This window comes from Triturus cristatus, chromosome 5_2 (genome assembly GCF_964204655.1).
Source record: "Triturus cristatus chromosome 5_2, aTriCri1.1, whole genome shotgun sequence".
NCBI classification, from domain to species: Eukaryota; Metazoa; Chordata; class Amphibia; order Caudata; family Salamandridae; genus Triturus; species Triturus cristatus.
Genome location: NC_140588.1, coordinates 69,672,035 through 69,699,331, shown reverse-complemented (window position 1 = coordinate 69,699,331; position 27,297 = coordinate 69,672,035). Strand labels below are relative to the sequence as shown.

Genomic DNA, 27,297 nt, shown 5'->3' with positions numbered 1-27,297 from the left:
GATGCGTTGAAGCCGTTTCAGGAGTTTGGCTGAGGCTCCTGTGTAGAGGGCGTTTCCGTAGTCCAGCCTGCTGCTGACGAGGGCCTGGTTTACCGTTCTTCTCGTTTCGGTGGGGCTCCACTTGTAGATCTTGCGGAGCATGCGGAGGGTGTTGAAGCAGGAGGAAGAGACGGTGTTGACCTGCTTAGTCATGGAGAGGGTGGAGTTGAGGATGACCCCTAGGTTGCATGCGTGGTCGGTGGGTGTTGGCGCTGTTCCCAGTGCGGTCGGCCACCTGGAGTCGTCCCAGGCTGAAGGGGTGGATTCGAGGATGAGGACCTCCGTCTTGTCCAAGTTCAGCTTTAGTCGGCTGTTCCTCATCCATTCGGCGACGGCCGTCATTCCTTCGTGGAGGTTGGTTTTGGCGGTGTGGGTGTCCTTGGTGAGGGAGAGGATTAGCCGGGTGTCGTCTGTGTAGGAGATGATGTTGAGGTCGTGCAGTTGGGCGACGTGGGCGAGTGGTGCCATGTAGATGTTAAACAACGTTGGACTGAGGGATGAGCCCTGGGGTACGCCGCAGATGATCTCGGTGGCTTCGGAGCGGAAGGGGGGGAGGCGGACGCTCTGTGTTCTGTCAGAGAGGAAGGAGGTGGTCGCGTCCAGGGCCTTCTCTTGGATCCTGGCGTCCTGGAGGCGTGTGCGTAGTGTGCGGTGACAGACCGTGTCGAAGGCGGCTGATAGGTCCAGGAGGATGAGGGCCGCGGTTTCTCCGTTGTCTAGCAGGGCCCTGATGTCATCGGTGGCGGCGATGAGGGCAGTTTCGGTACTGTGGTTGCTGCGGAACCTAGACTGGGATGGGTCCAGGATGCTGTTCTCCTTGAGGTAGCGGGTCAGTTGTTTGTTGACGGTCTTCTCGATGACCTTCGCCGGGAACGGGAGCAGGGAGATGGGCCGGAAGTTCTTGAGCTCCAAGGGGTTCGCCTTGGGTTTCTTGAGTAAGGCATTGATCTTGGCGTGCTTCCAGCTCTCCGGGAAGGTTGCTGTCTCGAAGGAGATGTTGATGGCTTTCCGGAGATGGGGTGCAATGGCGGTGCTGGCTTTGTTGAAGATGTGGTGTCGGCATGGGTCTGACGGAGATCCGGAGTAGATGGAGTTCTTGATCTTGATGGTGTCAACATCGTTTGTGTTGGTCCAGGAGAGCAGGCGGTTGGGTCGGATGGTGGTCGTGGGGGCGGAGGTCTCAGTGGTTGTCGTGGCGGTCGTGGCATTGAAGCTGATGTGGATGTCTGCGATCTTGCAATGGAAGAAGGTGGCCAGCGAGTCGCACAGATCTTGCGAAGGTGGGATGTCATTGGTGTTGGAGCTGGGGTTGGAGAGTTCCTTCACGATGTTGAAGAGCTCTTTGCTGTTGTGTGTGTTGTTGTGTAGGCAGTCTTTGAGGGAGGCCCTTTTTGCGGATCTGATGAGGTGATGGTGTCTGCTGGTGGCGTTCTTGTGGGCTGCGTAGCTGTCCGGTGTTCGTTCACGGAGCCAGTTCTTCTCTAGCTTTTGGCAGGTGTGCTTGGAGACCTGGAGGTCTTCAGTGAACCAGCTGGCTTTCTTGCTGGTGTGGCTGTTGGAGGATTTCTTGAATGGGGCGAGGGGGTTGGCACAGTCGTCGATCTACTGTCTGAGGTTGCGGGTGGCGGTGGTGGTGGGGTCGGTGGGTGGGCTCTGGGTGAGGTTGGTGGTTAGCTGGTCTTCGGTAACTCTGCTCCAGCAGCGGCAAGGCATCTGTTGGGTGCGGTGGTGCGTGGTAGGCTTCCGGAAGGTGGATGCAGCGATGGTCGGTCCAGTGGAGTTCAGTAGTGTGGTTGAAGGAGATGTGGGGGCTTGCGGAGAAGATGGGGTCGAGCGTGTGGCCGGCGGAGTGGGTGGGTGTTGTGACGAGTTGTCTGAGTCCGAGGTTGGCCAGGTTGTCGATCAGGGTGGTGAAGTTGGTGTCGTTGTTCTTCTCGAGGTGGAAGTTCAGGTCTCCGAGGAGGATGTAGTCTGTGGAGGCGAGGCGTGTGCGCTGACGAAGTCGGCGATGGAGTTGCTGAACTGTGGTCGGTGTCCGGGGGTCTGTAGATGAGGGTTCCTCTGAGGGTGGTGTTGGGGTCAGTGTGGATCTGGAAGTGCAGGTGATTGGCGGTGCTGAGGGTGTCGTCGGTGTTGGTCGAGATTCTTAGAGTGTTCCTGTGGACGATGGCGATTCCTCCTCCTACTCGGTTGGTGCGGTCCCTGCGGGTGATCTTGTAGCCGTCCGGGATGGCTATGGCGAATTCGGGTGCCGAGGAGGGGTTCAGCCAGGTCTCTGTCAGGATGGTGACGTCTGGGGTGGTTGAGTCGAATAGGTCCCAGAGTTCGACGGCGTGTTTGGGGTGGATTGGGTGTTGAGAAGGATGCAACTGAGGTAGTTGGGTTCTTTCCTGATTGGTGGGTTGGAGGGCCGGATGCTGGTGAAGCTGCAGCTCCGGCAGCAGAAGGGTCCTTGGGTGCGTTTCGGGGCGGCCAGGCAGCAGGTGCGTGATCGTCCGGCATTGAGTGCATGGAGGGTGCTGGAGTCGTAGTGGTGTCGGATGTCGTGGCGTTCGCGGGGGCTAGGGGTTCTGGCGCTGGACGCGGTCCAGGCGAGGACGGGCACAGACGGGCTTGCCTTAGGCGCGCCTGCAGCACGACAGTGGCACGGCCACTGCGCGAGTCCGCTGCGTGGCTGCGCAGCGGCCGCCATATAAGGGGAGGTGGGAGGGAGGAGCAGCTGGGAGGCGGGAGCGGCGCAGCAAATGGGCATTGAGAGGGGCGGACTTCAGCGGAGAAAGCGGCGGGAAAACGGCGGGATTATGAGCACAGCAGAGAAAACAGTGAAATAAGGCAAAAATAACAGAATGCAGTTAAGTACAGAAAAAGGCAATAACGGGAGCACGTAAACAATTAAAAATAGAAATTACAGGGGGCACAGTGGAGCAAGTAAGACAGAAATTACAGGGGGCACAATAATGACAGCAAGAGCAGCGGCGAACTTACAGCAGTGGTGGGCTGGGACACACTGGTGGTGCTGTGCGGCGTGGGGAGCGGCATACCCTTAAAACAGGGTCAAGGGTCGCTATCCCTACTGCGCAGAGGCCGCCATATAAGGGTAGGTGGGAGGGAGGAGCAGCTGGGAGGCGGGAGCGGGGCGGTGAATGGGCACTGAGGGGGCAGGCCTCAGGGGAGAAAGCAGCAGGAAAACGGCGGGATTACGAGTGCAGCAGAGAAAACAGTGAAATAAGGCAAAAATAACAGGATACAGTTAAGTACAGGAAAAGGCAATAACGGGAGCAGGTAAACAATTAAAACAGAAATTACAGGGGGCACAGTGGAACAAGTAAGACAGAAAATACAGGGGGCACAATAATGACACCAAGAGCAGCGGCGAACTTACAGCAGTGGCGGGCTGGGACACACTAACACACCGGTGGTGCTGTGCGGCGTGGGGAGCGGCCTCACACAGCTTTACCTGCATAAATGCTTTACATGCATAAATAAATGCATAACAAATGCATAACAAATGCATAATGAATGCATAAAAGCTTTACATGCATAAATGCTATTTGCTAAGTGGTTCAGGGAAGCCCAGTAGAGGCAGACTAATCCATTACTGATTCTGTATCTGATTAGTATTGCAAATGCAATTGCTTATCCAGACAATCCCTCAAAGCAGACCACCTTTACGTCATTAATTCTTGTCAATAAATACATCAAAGATGTCATGCTACATATTGCCTGGCTATTAACCTGCTACATGGCCTTGGATAGAGACATCCTTGCAGCAATTAGTTAAATGGAGTCTTGTCCATTTATCTCTTTCAGTGTTTGACGACACTGTTCCCTCAGCCGGCAGTGCCTGGGTATTCTTTATTTCATGGCTGCTAAGGGACATGCAGTAGCTCCAGTGATGCTTCATTGCCTTTACCCTTTCCCACTTTGGATTGTGTAGTCTTTTCACCATTATTCATTTAGCAGCAGAAGCACACATTTTGCATTTGTATTCGCCAATAAAAGATTCTGATTTGAAAGTTCAGGATTTGTGGAATTTTAAGAGCACCCATGGCAACTATTGCAGTTATTATGCCACCATATGGATGAATTTATGAAGTCACAAGTCTATTTTTGCAAGATACATAGGTTTGGGAGCGGTATGAGAGTTGGCATTGCCAATTGGTGAGCATCCACACAATCAGAACATTGTGCGTATTTAGAAGCATTGTCAATATCTTTTCCCACATGCATTACTCTTCTGACCCTATGTCCATATGAAGTAAATGAGAGTGGTGACTCAAGCGTGGAAACTTACCTTGAAGACCATTATGTTATTAGGAGGTGTAGAAAAAGGTATTTTGCCAAATGGCAAAAGAGATCGTAACAATTTCCACCCAGTTTCCAATCTACCTAGCCTTGGTAAATTATTTGACAATAGTGTCAGCAATCACCCTGAGAGAGTTTGTCAGTGATAATAATCTTCTGGGCGGTCTGCAATCTAATTTCAGCTCAAGATGCTGCATGAAACAGCTTTCCTGCAAATCATTAATAATGTGATGTGCGTTCTGGGCAAGGGTAATTATTGTTGCATGGTACTGCTTGATTTATAGGCTGCCTTTGAGTAAAAAAATGACATTTTCATCCATACTTTGAAGGAGTGGGATTCAATGACAATTTGCTGGATTGGTTCAAATCATATCACACTAATTGCTGACGCCAAATTAAAATAGGCAGGCCCTTCTCAAATGCTGCTTGTGTATCTTAAGCGGTTCCTCAAAGATCTGTTCTAGCACCTCCAATCTTCAACATCTATCTTGAACCACTTGGTGACATCATCAAAGAACCTGACATTTTAAATCACCAATACGCTGGTGATACCAAACTATATCTGAAAGCTTTCTCTCCCAAAGACATCATCTTACTATCCTCAACCCTAGATAATGTACAATCCTTAATAACTACCCATCACCTTAAATCTCAATCCTCAGCCACACCAGTTCAATACTGGTTGAACACAACTAATATTCTAAACTCCATGCCAACCATTATTGAGTGGGGCAAATTTCTTGGGTTCACTCTCGATAATTGTAAATATATCCTTAAACAAATCAAGAACATGGCATGAAATGCCAATCATAACTAAGTCTAATTCAGTGGTGTAAACCTTTTTTTTACTGGAACAAGACCTAAAAGGAGTAGTCAAAGCTCTGGTCCTTGCCAAAGTAGACTATGGGATTTCCATTCTCTTTGGCATTCCTTAAATCTGCCACTACCACTCAAAGCAATGCTTCATCCCACTGCTCAAACTCATTTCTTAGACTGTCCGCTTAGAACATATTACACCTATTTTGCTCAGCCTGATCTGACTCCCTATTGAGGTTAGGTCCACATACAAACTGGCATACTTAATTCACAAATTCATCCTTCCTGAACTCTCTACCTGGCTGAAAAGCTTAATATTTCAGGTGGCTCTGGTCAACTCTGAAGTTCAGATAAAGAAGATCCCCATTTTCAACAAAACCATTGGGCCTGAGTTGGAGTTAGATGGGCGGATTACTCCTTCACAGACACTGCAGGTATCCTATCTGCCTTATAACAAGTACCATAGAATATAATGCACTTGTAATAAGGTGGATAAGCTTTCCGCCACCTATTGGGCAGAGTAAACTATCCGTCAAACTCTAAATCAAACCCATAGTCTTAATCAGTTGTTCTCCAGCTTTGCACCCGCAGTTTGGATCTCTGTTCTGCTCCTCTCCTCACTAATTACATCTTCTCCATCCATCATAAAAGAGTAATTATTGCATGCTACTTTCTTCATATTTTCTCAAAAACTATTTTTTCCTATTGCGTCAGGTGTGTGATATCTACTATTGCTATCTTCTCTTTGCTGCAATACTCACTCTCTTCACCTAGTCTAGGAACCCCCTGTCTGTGTTTGCCCTACTATTACGCGATCCTTGCCTGGGTATATAAAATTATGTTGATACTTGTATAAAGGCACTGTTCAATAATATATTTTTCTAAACAACAATGCAGTCCAAAAACGAAAGGCGCACTTTTCACAGCTGGTGCGCGCAGCAGGGCTGGACTCGCCCCGAACAACAATTCTCCACCAAACAAGAATCACGCTGCACTGAAGGAGCAGGAGATGGCTTGAATAAATCTTTATTGAATCAACAAAAACTGGGAGAGTGCAGCGTGATACTTGTTTGGTGGAGAAATATATTTTTCTACTAGTTTTTATTAGTTTACTTGTTCACTTGTGACTTTTGTTTGTATTCAGTCTTACCTTTGCTTATGCTTTTAATGTTCAGTAATGTTTTTCTACGTAAAGCGATATTTCTCTGAGCTTTGTATCCTCTTTTCCCTTATACCCACTGTCTTTACCATGACTAATATCCCTGTCCTTTGATGCCCTGTCATTCATCTGTCCTCATGCAGGTACATAAAATGATGGGGATATTGGTATATAGGCACTCTTCTATATTATATATTTCTATATTTTCTATATTTCTATCAGTTTTGCACTAGTGCGTATTCATGGCTGACATTTTATGAATGCCCTGTAAAGTTTTTTTATGTAAAGCACTCTGACTCTCTTGAGCTTTCTATGCACCTTTAAAAACCATTCAATAAATAACTCAACTACCTTCTATGGGCAATATGGAGTCATCCATTTTATACTGAGTAATGTATGCTGATTAATGTATTAAAGGCATACTTCCCTGTGAGTAAGCCTGTTAGTGCTGAGAATTCCAAAACATACGTTAAGGTAAGTTAAGGTAAGCAGATTGTATTTACAAGAATTGCTTATTTTTGGGTCTGAATTGACAGCATAGCCGTCTGTCAGGTTTGTGTCACAATTCTTTAAAAAAGATGTTAGGGCAATGGGGACTGGGCTTCAGAAGAGTAAACATCTCACACCTTATGCTTTTGGCTGTTTGGTCTACAGTTCCACCTCATGGCAAGTGATTCCATTCCAATACTTAAGGGACTGTTTCACAGAGCAGCAAGAGGTGGCACTAACTATTTGGTAAACACAGATGTTACTTCGTCTGTTAAAAAGCGCTAGTAACAGTCTTCACCTGTACAAGTTCTTCTCTACTGCACATCTTCATAAACTCCAGCTTACGATTAATCCAACTATGAGTTTTTGCCTGCCTCTGTCTAAAGCTTTTACGTTTTATTTTTTATCACACTTTGTTCATCCGTGGACATGAACTATTTGTAGTTTTCTATGTGGAACATTTATAAAATATTGTTCTTTATTTATTTTTTAGAATTCTGGGACATATTATTTATGATCCCTCTGTGGAGGTGTGTGCCGGATTCTTAAAGCTCTAGCTGTAGAGTGTACACACACAATAGGAGCAGACTGTGTGTTATTAAAAAGAAGATTTATTGCCACGACTCCCCTGAGCAGCTTGTCTCATTCCTGCCCAGCTCTAACTCCTCCCTCTCAAATTACAATAACACCAGTGTTCTGTATTCCATATTCCTCTTACAGAACACTGTCTCAGCACTCATTAACACATAAGCACACCCTTGTCAAAGCCTAAAGCATAACATATGTCCTCACTTACAATGGCTTTTACAAAAAAGAAATATAAATAACATACAAAATAAAAAACAACTGTACACAATTCTATACCTACAAACCTAAGAGATATATATATATATATATATATATATATATATATATATATATTTTTTTTTAATAAAGCCTTACGCTGCTCCAGCATAAGAAAAGAGTCGCACTCAGGATTCAATTTGGCCAGAAAACAATTTTATTGACTCTGACGCGTTTCAACAACAACCGTCTTTGTCAAAGAGTCATTGAGTAACCCGGAAGTGGTCATTGGCTTTAAAGTCCTTCCTCACAATTCAATAGACATAGAAAGCAGGGTGAGTTACAAAACAAAGCTGCAGTGTAAATTCAATGAAAAACAGACTATCACAGTGGATAAACGTGAAATCCATACATTGAAGCACATTAATGCAGTATACATATACATAATTCTGAAAAGTAAAATACAATGAATAAACGTATATGTATGACACAAATTAATAATTAAGTAGAAATAAATGCCAAGTGGCAAAGAAGGCCATCATCGTGAGGTCCGTTGCTATCTTATTTCTAATGAAATGGTATTCTGCTAGTGCAAAAATTACTAATGTCTCACCCAAAGTTGACACAAATTAAGGCAAGTGCCACTCCAAAACACAGAAAAGAATAATTAATCTTTATCGTAGTCATCTACTATGGGGGAAAAAACTAAGCCACTCAGTCCGACCACCTAGGGGTTACTAATTAAACACAAGAATATACAGGGGCGAAATACTCCAGCAAGTTAGCAACATCATACGATGAAAACTAAAGTCACAAAAAACCTAGGCCAACCCAGACACACCTCGAGCAGCCGCTCTAGGGGACTATAAAAGGGCCCAGGCATTTGTGCATATATCCATCATGGATACAGGCAATTCAAGACCCAAAGTTGCCAGGGCAGATGTGAGAGAAATGGAATATGGAGGGGATAGGAGGACACGGAGCTGGGATAAAAAGAAAAGGAAGAAGGGAGAGAAAGAGAAAGAAAAAGATGAAGGTAAGGATGACAAGGGGGTAAGGAGAGAATTAGGTTCCAGGGAAAAGTATGTGTATATATATATATACACTCTAAGAGGCATTGGAAACTGTTATAGGTACGTTGTATGCAAAAACACCAAAGTAAGATAGAGAAAGGCCAGGAGTGATAATGCTGGACAAAAAATGCCAAGAAAATCTACAATTCCGTTGCAGACACAGGAGGTGATATCATGCTAATCATAAACAACAGAAAATGTAGTCCAGCTAACCAAGATGAATGTGGAGATCCTCCTCCTGATTAAGCCCACCAGGGAACTTGCTGCATAATTTAATAATATATTCTGATTCTAGGCGTCTCAGTCGCCATTGCCGGTCGCCACCTCTAGAATTTGCAGGAACCCTGTCAATACCAAAAAATGCAATCTTAGTATTGATATCTTTGATGTTTCCATGCATTAAATGACAATGTTTCGCAATTGCATATGACATGTCACCATTTTTCACTGCACGCAGATGTTCCAAAATGCGTTTCTTTACAGGGAAGATTGTGCTCCCCACATAGCGTAGGCCACAAATACAGCTGATGACATATACAACATACTCGGTGTTACAGTTGATGAAATTCCGTTTTTTTTTCCTTGCTTACCATTAGGGAGAGAGAAAGTTTTAACATTGGAACTGCAGCTACAGGCCTTACATCTACCACATTTATAAAACCCTGGGAGTTCCCTCAACCAAGATTTAGATGCAGAGCTGGGTATAGTCAAGTGACTGTGAACTAGGAGGTCTCTTAAAGATTGACACTTACGGTAAGTGATGTGCGGAGTTGGACTGACCAATTTACCAATAATAGCATCACTTTTAATAATATGCCAGTGTTTGCGTATTATCTGATGTAAATCTTGTGACGCAGAGTTATATGTAGTGATCAGTCTTACTTCCTGCTTGTCACTAACCTGAGGTTTAGGAGTTAATAAACTGCTTCTTTCTCTAGTGTCCACTTTCTTAATAGCTGTTTTTAGATTATTGGCAGTATAACCTCTACTCCTGAATCTTGTCTGCATATTAGTGGCCTCTTTCTTAAACAGCTCATGGGTACTGCAGTTCCTCTTTGCTCTTAAAAACTCACCATAAGGAATGCTACGTTTTAAGCTCACTGGATGGTGGCTTCCAAAATGTAAAATACTGTTGCCTGAAGTAGGTTTCCTATACAATTTCGTTTGCAAGGTACCCCCTCCTACTTCAACCTGGACATCTAAAAATTCAATAATCCGAGGATCAGTTTTACTCGTAAATTCCAGATTCAGTTCATTGATGGACAGGCCCTGGATAAAACAATCAAGATCCTCCTGTGGACCGTCCCATATCATAAAAATATCATCTATGTATCGGGTCCACAGGATGACATTTTCCTGATATTTTGCATTGCCATCATGCCACAGATGTTCTGCCTCCCACCACCCCATCATGAGGCAGGCATAACTCGGGGCAAAACAACTGCCCATAGCAGTCCCTGTGTATTGTTCGTACCACTGCTCTTCAAATAAAAAGCAGTTATTATGCAGACAAAAGTGTAGCATTTGTAATAGGACAGTGGTATGGTCAAACAGTGTAAGCGGTCTGTCCCTCAAGAAGTATTTACATGCTGCAATACCAACATCATGTTCAATGCAGGTATATAAAGCGACAACATCAATTGTTGCCAGAATGTATGTATCGTGCCAGGGGATCTCCTGTATTTTTGACAGGAAGTCCATAGTGTCCTTACAATAAGAGGGAAGGTTGCATACATATGGACTAAGAAAATAGTCCAAATAGATGGAGGTATTTTCTAGAAGGCTCTGGTTCGCTGCAATTATGGGTCTTCCTGGAGGGTCTGTAGGATGTTTATGCACTTTAGGCAAAAGGTAAAACACTGGAACCATGGGCTTCTGTACGAGTAAGAAAAGATATTCATTTTTACTCAATAAGTCATTTTGTTGCCAATCATTTAGCATGCTGTGGTATTCACATATGGTTTTATTATATCTGCCCATACTGGAACGTAAATAACTTCCAGAAAACTCCAATTGGCGCTTGGCCTCCGTACGGTATTTGTCAATGTCCCATAGGACCACATTCCCTCCTTTGTCAGAAGGTTTTATGACAAAGTTTGTCGCTTTCTCAAGGGACAACATATATATACACACATACACAGAGATGATAGAGCACACAAATTCCTTGTACTTGTTCAAAGTTTAAATTTTGCGTTTCCATCTGCCACCCTCTTGGTCATCCTTCATTTTCTTCTATATAACTCTCAAGTTTTTTATTCACGTCCACTCTAGCTAGCATCTTTTCCTTCACGCCCATTATCTTCACACATTTCACTCACATCGCAAAATTATATTCCTCCAAACTGGCCAAAACATTTTGCAATTCTAGGTGGCAATATGCCCGAAACCTTTGTCAAAAATGCATATTATTAACAGCTTAGGATGCTTTCTGATCACAAAAGGTGTGCCCCGTAAATAAGTTCTAAAGTGTCTGGTAGCCCAAAAAACATCTAATGCTTCTCTTTCGATTACTGAGTAGCGTTGTTCTGTTTCAGATAATGTGCAGAATTTGTGTAAGAAATGCTCCTAATCCTTGTGCACAGGCACTAGTGGAAAGCAGAATACTGCAGGACATATAAAAACTACCTAAATGGGGTGCGTTTGCAATTTCCAATTTGATGTTGTCAAATTCCTTTTGACAACCTTCACACCACTCAAATTTGGAAGATTTCTTGAGTAAACCCCTCATTGACTTGCTCTTGTCCGCATTTTTTTTTCTTACAAATTTGGCATAAAATTCATTTACACCAAATATGGCTTCACATCATCTATCATCTTTGTTACTAGGTACCATACTATTAATGATACTGTCTACCAGTTTCTCATGAGGTCTTACCCCGTTGTTTCCAATAGTGTGTCCTAAATAAGTCACACTATTGACTTTCATTTTGCATTTTTCTGCTTTTATCGGCAGACCACTGCTTTGAAACCTTTCCAAAAAGGTTTTTAATTTACTATCATGAACGTTCTCTTTTTTCCCATATCAACATATCATTCTGAAAATAAAATACTCCATTCATGTTATCAAACATTTTTTGCATTAACCTCTGAAAAACTGAAGCCTCAGAGTCTAGCCCAAATGGCATGTGCTTAAAACGGTGTGCTCCAAAAGATGTGACAAAACTTCTTACATTTTTGGAGTCACTAAGCAATTCAATCTGGTGGTAGGCAGATCAGAGATCAATTGTTGAAAACCATTTGTTCATTCCAATGGTGGCAATCATCTCATTGATGTTTGGCAATGGGTGTCTATCAATCCATATGGCATTGTTCAAATATCTCAAATCAATGCACATTCTGGCTTGTTCAGGCTTTCACACAACAACAATGGGCGCCAACCACTCAGATGATTCAATTTCCTCAATGCTATCTGCATCAATTAATTTCTTAAATTCAGATTTAACATTATCCCTTCGTGCTTTATGAACTTTTGATTGTTTGGTTGACACCCTCGACATAGTACAATTTGGTGTTTAAAACCTTTTAACTTACCTAATTTCTCAGAAAATACCTTCTGGAAACATCTGAACTATACTCTATTTTTGTGTAGTATCCTGTTCCTTAGCCCCTGGATGCAATTGCATTCCCATAGCAGTTTGGTGAATCAGACCAAATAAGGGTGCCCCTTTCTTTGCAACATACACCCTTCTTGAGATTTACTTGTTCCTAAATGCAATTTCAGCTGTAAAAAATCCCCAAATTTCCAAACATTCACCACTATATGATTCAAGTTTTACATCTGGTTTATACAGTTGGTTTTCCTTAAACATTTCAAATTTCTTCAACTCCTCCTCTCAAATGAGTATATCGAGCTCCAGAATCCACCAACATATGTAAAGGATTACTATCAATCTCAATAACACACTTGGGGTCCCTTACACCCAAGTGTCTTTCTTTATCATAGTTGATGACTGACCACACTATTTCTTCACATTCTTCACATCGTCATCAATAATCCACAATATTTGATCACAGTACCCATTTTCATTCTCTGAGTCATCATATCTCATGGCACTCACTACTCCAACATATTTGGATGACATACATTTGCAAAACACGTGCATAATGGCCCAGTTTTTTGCATTTCATTAATGTAGCGTTGCGTGCAGGACATGACTTGTCATTTGCCCCATGACTTGTACTACAGGATCTCATACATGAACTTTTCTGCCCCCTTTATATTTTCCTTTACTCTTCTCTGTTGTTTTACTACATTACCCTTCTGCTTTTGCCTTCCCCATGAGTATGCAAACTTGTTGCCCTTCATGACATTTCTCATCATTTATTTTATCCTGGTTGACAACCTTAACACATTTATTTTTTAATTCTTCACCTCTGGTAATATCAGGTGCTTCCTATAAAGTAGAATTATGTGCACTCCATTCTTTTTTGGGAATTGCAGGGTTAGAAGTAAGCATTATGATTTGGTCACAAATATATTCATCTTGATTACCAGTAAATGTACATTTCACTATTCATGCTCTAAGACCAGTTACAAATGAATCAATGTTTTCATCGCTTGCCTGTATACGAAAAGAAAATGTATACCTCTCTAAAATAACATTTGTTTTGTTACCAAAATGTAATTCCAACAGTTTTATGGTCTTATCGTACAATGACAAGCTATCAACTTCTTCCTGATGGGGAATATCAAGAAGAGTGCAATACATTCTTAAGCCTTCTTTGCCCAAAGAATGGTATAGAACACCCTGTTTCCTGGCATCCTCCATTATTTCATTTCCAGCAGCCAACATAAAGATTTTAAACCCATTAATCCACTCTTCCCAGGGAGTCACAGAATCACCTGGATTAGGTAAAAACATTGGTGAAACTGATAAATTGTGCGACATTGTGAACACTAAAATAAATTAAAGCAATTAAAGTTATCACCATCATCTTACTGCACTCAAATAATAACTTAAAATAAATAAAGTTGTCACTGTCATCACACCTGCTTGCAGAAAATACTTAGAGTGCATTGCCCTTGTAATTATCCAAATTCAAATGTAGCTGCCACTGTAATGCTATGTTAAAATTAAACTCCAAGATGGCAGCCACTGTTGTACTATAGGTTTCCGTCAGCCAGACGAATGTTCCCAAATACAATGTTGCATGCAGCTTGAGCCAATCCTTTTACTTGTTGAAGACACTTCACTTACTGGAAGAAACGTAGCCTGAAATCATGCAGGCATTTGTACCCAATAATTTGCTAGCAACGATCTATAAAGCAGCAACATGGGATGCGCTGGTAAGTAAATGTTAAATGATTAAAATTACTATATTGGGCTCCAGATTACGCATGACAGCCACCTCCAATAATGCTGAACATGGGGAGAACACTGTATGTGCTTGAGCGTTCAATTCGGTTCTGGAGCACATGATCCCTGTCGGTAGTGGGTAGAATGTCCTGAGTAAGATGGTCCTCTTGCCACGTTGCCTCTACGTGATACAGAACTCTTTTGGCACACTGCCATTGGCGATGGTTCATCGAATAAATGAGCTATTGGTGGATTTGGTAGGGGTGGGCAAGAGGTCTAGGGTATGACTCCAAGTATTGAAGTTGGACCTGGGCGAGGGTGGGCTGGAGCTTCCCGATCTGCAGCTTTATTACCTGGCTGGTCTCTTACAGTATGAGGCGATGTGGTGCGACACTGAAACCCAATTTGGATCTGTTGGTACTGCTCAGCTTCCCCATTTACTGATGTGTGGTAGGAGACGGCCGCCAGACACTCCTTTTTACATCACCTTGAAGGCTTGGTCATCGGACCTGGCAGTTAGGAACGTCATTAGGAGAGCTCTGTATCCACCACTTCTTCCTCTTTGGTGACTGCGCCCCGTTCTACATATTCACAAATCCATGAATGTCGAGGATTGGATCACAGGGAGTTGTCAGATGGTGGGAGACCAATATTTGAACGATACGTTTATGACTCTGGTGGACATGGGGACACATACAGGGTTGAAGACGGACAGTTTCTGCAATATTCAAGTATCTCACGGGATATGGCCCACCTACTTGTGGTAATTCTGGACCTGTGCTCCTTTAAAGATATTATATCGCGGCTAAACGTAGCCTTGAAGGCTTACTGGATGACAACAGTCATGGCACGCAGAGAGGCATGGAACAAAGAATTGGTGACGCAACTGACAATGAATGGTGCTGGGCGAGAGCGCAGGTGCGAGAGGTTGCCAGTGATGCCTGCTTCAAATTAGTGCACTTTTATTTTCTTTACCATGCCTAGTTGACCCTGGCCAGACTCCATAGGGCGTACCCGTCGAGATCACAAGGATGCATTAGATGCGGGTTCATGCCTGCCGACTTCTATCATGTGGCATGGAATTGCGTACAGCTCACCTCGTACTGGAGTGAGGTGCGTGGAGTGACTGGGGTGGATGTGGAAAACATGATTCAACATGCCTGCTGGGGCTACTGCCCCTTCCCAAAAAGGGGCGGAAAATGCAAAATAAATTTGCCCAGTTGGGCCTGCTGCTGGCATGCCGCCGTATAGCTATACATTGGGCTAGTCCTATGGGGATCTATTAGAATGGGCAGTGGCTGAGGAGTGCAGGCTTAGGAGAGTGCGTACAGACGAACATGCGGAGAGGGATTGTAGGAAAGCAGGATCTGCTTTTATGGTTACCCCCATTTTTTGCTGGTGTTATTCTGTTTTCTGACTAGTCTGACTGGGACCCTGCTAATTAGGACCCCATTCACTGTGCTTCCTCCCTAATTATTATGGTAAGTACTGATACCTCCACAATTGGCTACTGGTGTACCCAGGTAAGTCCCTAGTATATGATAGTAAGGTACCCAAGGGTCTACCATGGGCTGCAGCTTATATTATGCTACCCAATGAAAGGCCACCCAAACTGTGACTACAGGCCTGCCATTGCAGCCTGTGTAAGTTAGTGCTAGTCCCACTTACGACAGATATAAGTTTCCTGATATCTGAGATCACTGCACTTAAAACCTATAAGTCACCCCTATGGCAGGCTCTTCAGTCCTGAGGGCAGGGTGCTTGGTTACAAGTGTGAGGGTGCCCCTGTATGACCAGGGCACCTCTACAAACTCTGGAGTCGATTCTCCAGGCTTTGTAAGTGGAAGTCAGCCATTTGATACATATAGTGGACAAGTCAAATTTGAGATGTCTAACTATATATTGGCTGCACCGAAACTGGTCATGTTTGGTTTCAAACATGTTGGAATCCTACTCCAACTTCGATTCCAGTGTTGGATGTAGGATCCCATGTACTGGCAGGCTCCCCTAGGGTGCCCCCCTGTATTCCTGGTACCAGCCTTTCAGGGTCTAACAGCAAGCTAGTGCTGCTGCCGACCACAGACACGTTTCTGCCCTCCTGCTGCTGAGCTGAGCTCGATCAGAGGAAGGCAGACCAATAGGTTTCCTGCCACAGGGAAGTGTGACCACCTCCCAGACAGGACTTAGTGTATTGGGCTGGGGTGGAGGCAGCTGGGAGATATGGGGAGGTATAGAGTGGGCCTTAAAACACATGCACGTTTAGGGAGCTGTCGTTTACAACCTTTTAAAAAGTACCTCGGCAAGTGGGTGGCAGTGTAAGGACCATGGCCGCAGGAAGGAAATTGTACTTCGTCCAAGCTCCAACGACGAGCGGCAGAACTTAAGAGAAAGAGGAAAGAGGCGCTGCCCAATGAGATGCAAGGAAAATGGTAAATAAAAGTAAGTAAGAGAAAGAGAGCTAGCAAAAGAAGGAGCAACAGAGAGAAAGGTGCGGTAAATGAGACAAAAGGAATAGAAAAAAAAATGAAACAAGTCTTGCTTTTCAGCAAGGTAAAGAACGCACTCACTCATTTTTCAGAAGTAATAAGGCGGATTTATTCAAAGTCTGCCATTCCCTACGCGTTTCGGTCAAGTTACTTTGACCTTGTTCACGGGAGTTGGTAAACTTCTCCCAGTCTCTGAATGTTACATTTTTAATTCAGTGCTACACAAGTACACAAAAAGAGTGAAAACATTTCTGGGTGTGGCTAGGACAGTGAAGATGGCGGCCGCAGTGTAGCGTGACTCCAGCCCTCAGGCCCCGAAATCCTACATTATCCAACACTATAGATTCCATCTGTACACGTGGTGGCTATAGAGGATGACTAGAGACACCCCTCCGTGGCTGGAACTGGAGTCGGAGCACCCCACAGGGAGGAGCTGCTGGCTGCCCATGGAAGTCAGGTGGTGAAGCCCATGAGAAGGGACACATTAATTACATGGAACGGTAGAAGCCACATGAATGCCAGTAGTAAGTACCAGGTTTATGTATTTCTGTAGCGGAGGGGCGCACATTATACAATCTCACAGGAGACACACTTTACCAAGTCGGAGGAAGGTACACTGCACCGCACATAGAAGAGTCATATATAAAACACCTCCTTATTGGCATACACCAGAGGGGTCTTGCTGTGGGGGTGTCTTTCACTGTCAAGACACAGATAATCAACCCGGACTGAAGATACATATACATATTGGAGGAAGACTGAATGGAAGGGTGCTCCACTTACTGAGAGTGTTTCGCCCTAACTCTGGCCAGGTATTGCTTCTTGATAGCCTCATCACAGTTTTAGCCAAGATTCCTTACAAACCACTTATAGTAGGGAGAAACTTTAATTGTGTGCTCGATGTGTGCAAGTACAGGTCTCACCCCCACTACCAAGAGTAACCTCACGTAATTATGCTGAGAAGCTACAAAATTGGTGTATGCATTAGGGTCTCACAGAGATGTGGAGAGCCATAACCCCACAGGAAAAGGAGTATTCTTATTCTTCACCCATTTACTCCCTGTACACCACAATAGATATGAATTTCACCATTGCACACATTTTGGGGATGGTACATGGGACTACATATTTAGCAAGAACCCTTTCATAACACAACCTCTTACTGTTATCGACACAATGAGGAACCATACCCACTAGAATACCTACCTACTGACTGCAGTCAGTAGCTCTGGAGGATGCAGCATAGAGAGGCCTGATAGAGGTGGAAGTGCAGCAACTCTTTGAGGTAAATGCTACATCTACCAGAGATGCCTTAAATGAGTGATAATCTTTTAAAACCTATATTCAAGGTATATGAATTAAATACATAGAGGGTTTTATAAGGTGCTCAACACGCAATTCAATAAGATTGAAGATGAGACATGAAAGATAGAGACTCAGTGCCAGGGATCAGAAGCTGATAATACTGAAATGATCCACTAGAGGCAACTTCATGCAAAATAACGGCAAAGACCAGGATCACATGATTATAAGGAATATAGGGCAACAGACTGTGCCACTTACTGGCAAGACTGAGCCATGCAGAATATGCACATAACACAATTACAGTCATACAAAAACCTTGAGGGTTGCTTCGTCCACTCGCAAACAAGCATAAATGGTGTATTTACTAACTATTACACACACCTATATGATCTGGGCACAGACATGGATCTATTAGCGCAAAGAGCTTACATTAGAACATCAGGAATTTTGCACCTTACAGGGGACCAGGCCGAAGACCTATAGCCAAAAGGCGCACTGGCTACAACGTATAGGGGTGGCGCACCGTCCATACGCCCCAAGGGTGTGCCTTGCAAGTGGGTAAAACGGGTCCCAAGAACTCTAACCAGCATGTCACCAAAGGTGGGGACAGTTACTGACTGCTCCTGCCTGCAGTGGGATCTCTTTCCATTTTTTCAAATGCAGGACTTGTTGTTGCTTACACAGAGAAAGGAGGACTGGTGACTCGAGGCAGCTATTTACCTTTTACTGACGCACTGCCCTCAGGGCAGGCACAAGTTTATTGCTGCACTGGGACAGTCCATTCATGGTGATAGGTCTCACTGACCCAGTCTGCCCCTGGCTCATCAAGTTGAAGGTGCGCTGCAGTACAGAGCATGGTAGAGCACCCTATCTGTATAATACGCCCAGGGATAAGATCACTGAAGGGCTCCACCGCAGTACAATTTTACACTGATGCCAGCTCATTTGGCTGAGGGGCGGCCAAATTTGCATCTGTCTTGAACTGATATTTACACTGACCAACATGTAAAACATTTGTTATGCACTGATTAGTCAGTGGAAATGTACACTGATTGTGATGTCTGCTTTACATCACAATGTTTCATATAAGAATCTCTAATGTTGCTGGGATACCTAGAATGTTGAAGATTGACAGATATGTGGTCAGTTGATGGCTGAGGTTTTAAATAAATGGTACTTGCCTTCACGTGTCCTGAGTGATCCTACTTGTGGTCACATTTTGTTGCTCTGGTGACGAGGATGTGATGCTGTCTTTGAAGGAAGAACACCTCAACATGGAGACGCCTCGATGAGCGATTGTTGTATGCTCGGGGCACGACATTCTGCAAACGTTTGTGTGTAGAATGAAAAGCACCGCACTATAGATGGGTTGAGGAAGAGAAATGAAGAGAGGAGCATGGTAGTACGTGGCAACAAGAATTAAGTTGACGGTGCTACTTGATGTGAAGTGAAGTGACAGCCTTTGAAAATTTAGGACCCGGTGCTGTTTGTGGAACACATCTGCATTTCAGTTAATTTGAAGGCCCAATTCACCATAGAAATCGGTTGTCTTGCTACAAAACCAGTTCGATCGCCAGAGGAAAAGCACGTTGAATGTGAATGCGTTCATTGTTTGCTGTCGGCACCACGAACTGTAAAAATTGGGCGGATTGCTTGAAAAACAAGTCCAATCGTCTTTAGTAAATGACGCAAAGCGACGCCAAGGCAGCTATCTTTGGTGGTTGGGAGAACCACCTTTGTGTTTAATGGTGTGCATGACATTGTCAAACAACTTGGTGTGTTCGAGGAGATACAGTGTCTCTTTTGTAGTGGTGACAGACACACTTTTTTGATAATTTTCTAATTCAGTGTCTATGTGGAATGGTGACAGGCACACCATTTTGCCTATTTTGTTCTAGGCTTATTTTGGATGGGGAAACTCAACGTATGTTGGAATGGTGATGGGCACATCATTTTCATAGTTTTTGTTCTAGGCCTGTTTAGGTCAATACATGGCTCTCTTATAATTTAAATTCACAACAAAGAGGTGTTTTCTTTGTACGATTTGATAACAATGTACATAATTTTACTAAATCCATTCCATGCCTGTTCATTGCAGTAGTAGCAGCACTTCTAGTAAAGTCTAAGGCACTACCATTGGCATTAGCCTAGTAGAGGTTTAGATCATTTGTATCACTAGTTTAGTTAAGGGTATAATATTATGTTTATGCCATATTAGTTTTAGTTCTAGTATAGGAACAGCTTTCAATTTTGTTTTGTGTTTTCAGTTTTGGGTATTCATGATCTGCTCCGCGCCGTGATACCTACGGGTTAACAGTGCTATATAAGTCTCTTTTTTTAATTTCATTTAATTTCAAGGAAGATGCAGATTATGACACCTACACCATTTTTCGTGAGTAGTCCTGGTGATCCACCCATTAGGTGGAGCAAGTGGAAGGAAATATTTTGTCATTATACTATGGTTAGAAAGTCCAATCTTAGTGCCGAAATAACGTACTCCTTGTTAATACATTGTCTTGGAAGTGAAGGTCAAGAAATTTTAGAGACCTTGCCTGATCTGAGCTTGGAAGAAAAGAGGGATCTAAATGAATATGAGATGTGTTTACTTCAACTGGATCAACATTAGCTTCCATGTGTGAGTACCATCATGGAGAGATACTACTTTGGCCTGAGAGAGCAAGGAAATGAAGAATATGTGGAGGTTTATATCACTTGTTTGAGGAAATTAATTGCTACCTGTAAGTTTGGAACTGCAACTTATGAACTGAGATAAGATCAATTTGTACTCAAATGCAAAAGTGACAAAATGAGAGAGGACTTGTGGCTTCAGGATGAGCCCCCTTTGGAAGAGACGTTGATTGTAGCTACAAAAGTTGAACATATGTTAAAATGTGTAAGTGAGTTGAGCAGTGATAAGAACATATATTCATCTCAATCTGAGAAGGTTGAAAAAGTGGTTTGTGAAGCAGTGAATAAAGATGTGAGAAGTACATTTCCAGGAGAATGTTTTAGGTGTGGGTGGACACAGGACTAATGCAAAAGAATGCCCTGTGCTAAATGCTTCTTGTAATAGTTGTGGTGGTAAAAAGCCATTATCTAAAATGCTGTAGGAATAAAGGAAGAAGAAAGAAGAAGTTAGAGGTGAAAGATGTGTTACTAGAGGTCATCTCTCAAATCAAGGATCAAAATGATGATCATCCAAACCAGATGGTGAGGGTTGATGGTGTTGAGATCCTTATTGAGTTTGATTCTTGTTCTTATCTGATAATAATTTTTAAGGAAACATTTGATCAAATGTTTCAGAACAAAGTAAAATTGAAAAGTATGGATGTGCAACCTGGAGGGTATGGCGGGGAACCTATTAAAATGCTAGGATTCTTTGATGCTTGCATAGAATTAGGCAACAAATAAATTGTGGGCACAGTGTATATATCCAGAAAAGGGGATGATATATTAGGCTGCCCACATCAGAAACGTCTGGGAGTGATGCTGGATCACATTGCAAATCCTTAGGTTGAGATACAAGAGGTGGGATTTCCAGCAGCAAATGTTGTTACATAGTATGGACAACTGTTTGTTGACAAGCTAGGGTGTTTAAAAGGGTATAAACACCATATCAGGCTCAATACAGGTGTCAAACCAGTGTCAGGAAAAGTCAGCCACATTCCAATTTAGTGTTTGAAGTTGTGTTGAATTAGAATTGCAAAAAATAATTGAGTTTGGTGTGATTGACCTGGTTGAAGCCACTGAGTGACTATCCCCTATCGTTGTTGCCCAAAAGCCCAGTGGGAGTATTCAGTTGTGTGTAGATTTAAGAGTACTCAAAAAAGTAGTCCGAATAGATAGATTTCCATTACCCAACATAGATGAAATTATAGCAACATTGGCCAGTGCTAGGTATATTTCAACTTTAGAGTTGACAGCAGCTTATCACTGGATGGAGCCGAATTTTGCTCACAGGAGCGTACTGCATTTATAACACCAATGGGTGCATATAAATTTAAGAGAATTCCCTTTGGGTTTGTTTCTGCTGCCTTGGTATTTCAACGAGTGATGGTCAAGGTGTTGAAAGGGATAAAAGGAGTGAGGTGCTACCAGGATGATATGCTAATTTATGGAAGTACTGTGAAAGAACATGATGATCGGGTACGTGCTGTGTTGAAGAAGCTTCTTGAGGCTGGTTTGACACTTAGAAAGGATAAATGTAAGTTTAGTGTGCATGAAGTAACTTTTTTAGGGCATGATATTTCCGAGAAAGGATTGTGCCTAAAAAAGATTTGATTGAAACAATTGTAGGGTTGCAAGAAGAACCTTCCTCAAAGTAAGAGGTAGTTTCATTTTTGGGCATTTAAATTTACTCGTTTATTTACTCTTTTATAGAATTCCGAAACATTGGCAGTAGGTTTGGAAAGCTATGCCAGGCTCAGGTTTCCAGGCATACTACTGTCAGCCCAAACACCCAAAAGATGACTGGAACAAATGCTTGCAAATTGTCTAACCACTAGCAATGAATCAGGTAGCATTGCAAACCATTGTGTTTACCTCACTGTGCCACTCTAGACCCAAGGACCTTATTTAGGGTTTGGCAAATACAGTAAAGGCAGACAGGGTGGAAGGGACTTTACATCCGCCACTCTGCCTTTACACTGCTCACCAAATTTGGATAAGTCCACCGGCCCTGCGGATAACTCTATACATTAGCAGGAACCGTAATCATGGCGACTCCTGACAATGAAGGGAAAGTTTGACTGACAACTCTGACAAACATGACTGCTGACTGTCAAACTGTTCAAAAGTTGCCCCTCACTGCCATGATATACCTGACGGTGGCAGACAGTAAAATAAAATCCAACTGTCCACTCTCAATCAATGGGTTTTGAGCGCAAGCTACTCATCTGGAACAGGTCTCAAGGTGCTGAGGTAAAGGGGGGGGGGGTCCGCAGATACTGGAGGTTCACTAAGTTTCATCGAAGAGCCAGGTTTTGAGGTCCTTTAGAAACTTAGGGAGCGATGCAGTCTGTCGGAGGTGGAGAGGTAGGGAGTTCCATGCCGTGGCCGCGAGGAGGGTGAAAGAGCGCCCTTCTGTTCTGCTTTTCTTGATCTGAGGAACTGTTGCGAAGGAGAGCTGGGTCGAGCGGAGAGAGCGCTGGGGAGCGTGGAACGCAAGGCGGTGGTTCCTGTTGACGGGTCTGGTGTTGTGGAGGGCCTTCTGTTCATGGGTGAGAAGCTTGCAGATGATTCTCCAAAGAGTTTGGATGATCAGATGGCTTACCTCTGATGGCACCTACTGCATTGGGCTTTCAGAGGAAGCTTTATGATGATGCAGTATATTTTTACTCCATCAGTGTAAAACGTGTGGCCTTCACACGTAGAAATCAGGTGGGCAGATCTTGAGATTGGCAGACAGGGTATTTTACCACTGATGCACTAGAAGACCAGTCCACAAAGCTCTAAATCAGCCCCAGAGGCCCACCTAATGCAAATTAGTACTTTCCCCTTCCCCTCATGGGAACAGTACATATTGAACCTTGGTCGCCTCGCCCATTCACCTTCACCCTGCGACCCATTCCTTTTTTAGTTGAGTAATTTAACATTCACTCCCCCTTCCGCATCCACCCGAATCTCACTGTTTGGTCCCCTCCCACTGCACTAACCAGTGAGGCGCTCAGTGCCCTCTTCCCCCGCATTAGCCCGTTCCTCCTCACTGAAGTAGCAGAGAGCACCACAATAGCACGCTGACACGGATACAGCTCTTAATTCCTGGTTAAGCGCGCCGGTGCCATGCTTGACTTCAAAAGTATGCGGTTCTTGCTGGGGGTGAACGCATAATAACGCTACCCCTCCCACCCTGTCACACCAATCGAGCAGCAGTGAAGAGGAGCAGTGCCTGCTCCGAAAGAGCACGCCACGCACTCTCTCCTCCTCGCCTGTAACGCGGCATTTACTGTGCGAGGGCGACGCCCTGGGACAGACGGTAATTATGTCAGCTTGTTAGTATCTGGAAGCATGTATGACATATTGCCACCGAGGCGCTGCTCATCTTGGTGGCGCAGTTAGCAGATCCACGCCTTCCAGCCGCAGCCTCTGCACGCGGCAGCCAACACTCTCAAAGGCCTGACGTCGGAGGAAATTACATGGCAAGAACTGAGGCCGCGCTCGCGTTCAAAGCGCGCGTGAAGTTTCATTACATGGCGGAACGCGCATAAAGGTTTTATATCTCAATTAACCTGTTTAAGATCTTTGTGTAGGCTGTGCCAATAGATAATTGGTGCCACGGTTTCGTAGGGTACGAAACACGCACAGTGTCACAGCCATAATGACAGAGAAGAGCTGAACTGCCACTCCAGCACGCGCTGCAATTTGCATATAATCACAAGGGAGGAGAGCGCATGTATAATTTACAGCCTAGCATTTCCTCATTATGGCTTGAAACTGACATCGATCTGCCCCGAGTGATAATAGGTCGATGATGTCAGCCAGAGACAGCACGAGACATATCTTGGGCGAGACGTCATCAGTGTGTGGAGATCAGAGAGACAAAGGGAATGAATGCTGCCAATATATGCCGCTTGACTCAATAGCAGCCATGAAAGGCTGGCTTTATTCCCCTATCTGTCTTGATCTCTACTCTCTTATGCGAGGTATTTACTTTTCTGATTATTTTGCAAACCGCGAAGAAAGCAAAGTATACAAAATAAACTTTTGGCTTAAAACTGGGCCTGTGCTGCAGCTGGACCATTCCAGCTGCGGCGTAGGGCTAGGAGGGGCCGGCAATTAACACTTTTGTTGGCAGTGTCTCCGTCTTCTTTCCCCACTGCGCGAAGCCCCATGGCGAAGCTTCGGTAGAGAGATGGTGCGGCCCAGAGGCTGCCATCGTGTTAACTCGGTCATTTTGGTGACAGCAGAATACAACACTCTTTGCAGCCTGATTTCTCATTTGTTTTGCTCGGGACATTCAGATACAGGGATTGGCGAAGTAAAACTCAACCGACCTTGGGCAAAATATGGAAGGTTTGTGCTATTTTGCCTGACTATGCTAGTTTAATTAAATCTTCACACACCCTGGGTCTACATATTTCAGAAAATAACAAGTGTGAGGGAGCAACAGCACACGAGTGAAGATTTAGTTTTTATATGCCAAGCACAATAAATACTCAATGGATTGGAAAATATGCCAAACAGCTGCAAGAAGTATCTGCAAACATTTCAGAGTGTAGCTTCAGGGTCCTAGCGATCTGCATTAAGCAGGGGCAGTTGAAATGGGCTCCATGAGTCTGGGGGCCCCATTGCCCCCGAATTATGGCAGTCTTTAACTATTCGGCTGAGGGGTAAATTGGCTATTTTCGTTTCTTGCAGTAAGGCTATTGGCACTCTTGTTAGTGATTGTGCAGACCTATGCCTACTTCTTATGCTCAAACAACAGAACCGTCACTCTCTGGCCCTACAGCCACCCCTGTTGACACATGGTGGTCAGTGGAGGGCTTGTGTTCCTTACAAATATGTTGTTGTACCATCGGCTACACCTTACTTGCAAAGTTTTTAGAAAATAAATCCTAAATTTAGAATATGTAAAAAAGGAGGTGCAGTATTTGCGGTCCGGGTAACAAAGGGATACATTGATCTCCGGCTTGAACTAAGAGTCTGATAGCATGTCCTAATGTTTCCGAAGCATTTGAAAACATTTTTATTTGCAGTTTGACATGTCAACATAATATATTACCTAACTCAGTGGAATAAGTTTATCAGCCTTGCACGTCTTTTGGTTCTGGAGACCACTCAAATCCACTGCAGCCACTTTTTACTATTATGTTCTTGTAATGAACATTGGAGATACATATTTATGATGTTAATCGCTTTGGCGCAAGCCGGAGCACCAGTGGCCATGTAGACTTATTTGGTAGACATCCATGAATCACTTTTGTCTTTATTTCTTGCAGCCCAAGAAAACTACAGATATTTCAGCTCATTTTGTATCCATCGTTGCTTTCTAGAACTGCCTTTTGATCGCAATTCATTTTCAAACTAAGCCACACAGGTTTTTGAGGTGCTTATTTAGTGATTCCTTGTTGGAGTCAGCATGCTATTTCCTAAGAGCGTAATCATTGTCACTCATGGAAGAAATGTAAGTGTGCTTGAACGTACTTATTCTTTTTCTATGAGTACGCGTTTGCTCCATGTGGTCATCTCATGTCTTCTAAAAATGTTCATGGTCGGTGGTGGTTAGAGACCAATCTTCGTCTTCATATATGGGGTAATATGTCAAGACAGCACTGGTCCTATTCGGTTCTCAATTATGGGGTTTCACGGAGTTCTCACTGAGAGCAATCACAGAATGCTCATACATTTGAACATGGTCCCCAAGGTAGGAACATGTATTGTGGAATCAAACTTTAAATTATTAGCTGGATTGGATAGCATAATTGTCTATATTGTGTTCTATGTCTTCCAGAATAAAATGTTTGTGTAAATATTACACAGCATAACACCCAGAAGAAAACACACCCACTTGTACGCATGGGTTGTAATAAAAGGTGTGCCTCTTTTACTCAGCTCATGCAAGCTGTGTTTCAAAACCTTTTTCCTTAAGCTCTACGTCAGTATTTTTTCACTGTTAACGCTGTGGTGGTTTAGAAAGTTAGATTTCAAATTTTGCACTTTATGCGTTTGTTATGTCCTGTGTCTCACTAGGCGGCAATTTAGCATTCAAGACGTTTTACCTTAAAAAAAGAGGCAACCTATTTGCGACTCGCGTTAGTGCCTTCTTGACATTGCTTCCACTTTGAGATCTCTATGATGTAAACATAAACTGACATTAACTACGAAAACACATTTTCTTGATAAACACTGAGTAGTTCTTTCTGACCTTTTTAACAAAATGTGTTTAAATATGTAGGATTTTCGTTGTCTGCTGTAGACTGCAGCGCTCCTCATTTTTTTGCCCACTGGTCCTATTATCTGCATATGGGCAACATTCTCACTTCTGCAATCAACAGGTGATATCTATTAAAGGCGATCGGCTAACTTTTTTATTGTGCCAAATGTAACTTTTTTTTTTTTTTTACTTTTTTTAAATTTGAACAGGAAAATACACGAAATCGAGAGTAAACAGTCAAGTTATATAACATCAGATATAGTGCATAAATAATGATGAGATGCAAACTAGACCAAAACATGATTATAAAATCACACTTAATAATAGCTATAAGACTCACTCCATAATCAATACATAATACATCTTATCCGAATAATTTTAAAAACATGGTTCCAAAAGGTCCACGTTATGATACTGCTAAAAGATGTAGAATTCCGCATAATTTCTACATTGCATATACTCCAATCTGAAAAATACCAAAACCCAAATAGAAAACATTATTGCTTGATTAAAGTGCATACAATTCATACAACGGATATCCCTCTAATCACGTAAAAAAGTGCAATGTGCGGAAGGGTAAAGTGCATACAAATCTAGCTGCAAATATACTTCCAAAAGGTGTCATGTGCATAAAATTGTTTAAATGCTACGAGCGGACCCTGTAATACTTAAA

The 27,297-nt window shown here is 43.4% G+C and overlaps 1 protein-coding gene across 3 annotated transcripts in view; it reads left to right on the top strand.

Annotated features, from left to right (window-relative positions):
- LOC146822676 (poly(rC)-binding protein 3-like) overlaps positions 1-27,297 on the top strand; it is a 555,354-nt gene that overhangs the window by 308,438 nt on the left and 219,619 nt on the right. Inside the window, exon 3 of one of the 3 annotated variants that reach the window (XM_085606866.1) lies at positions 9,261-9,417. The exons of the other annotated variants lie outside the window; for them this stretch is intronic. The gene's annotated coding sequence lies outside the window, so the exon portion shown is untranslated. The remainder of the gene's footprint in view (positions 1-9,260; positions 9,418-27,297) is intronic. 3 annotated transcript variants of the gene reach the window in all.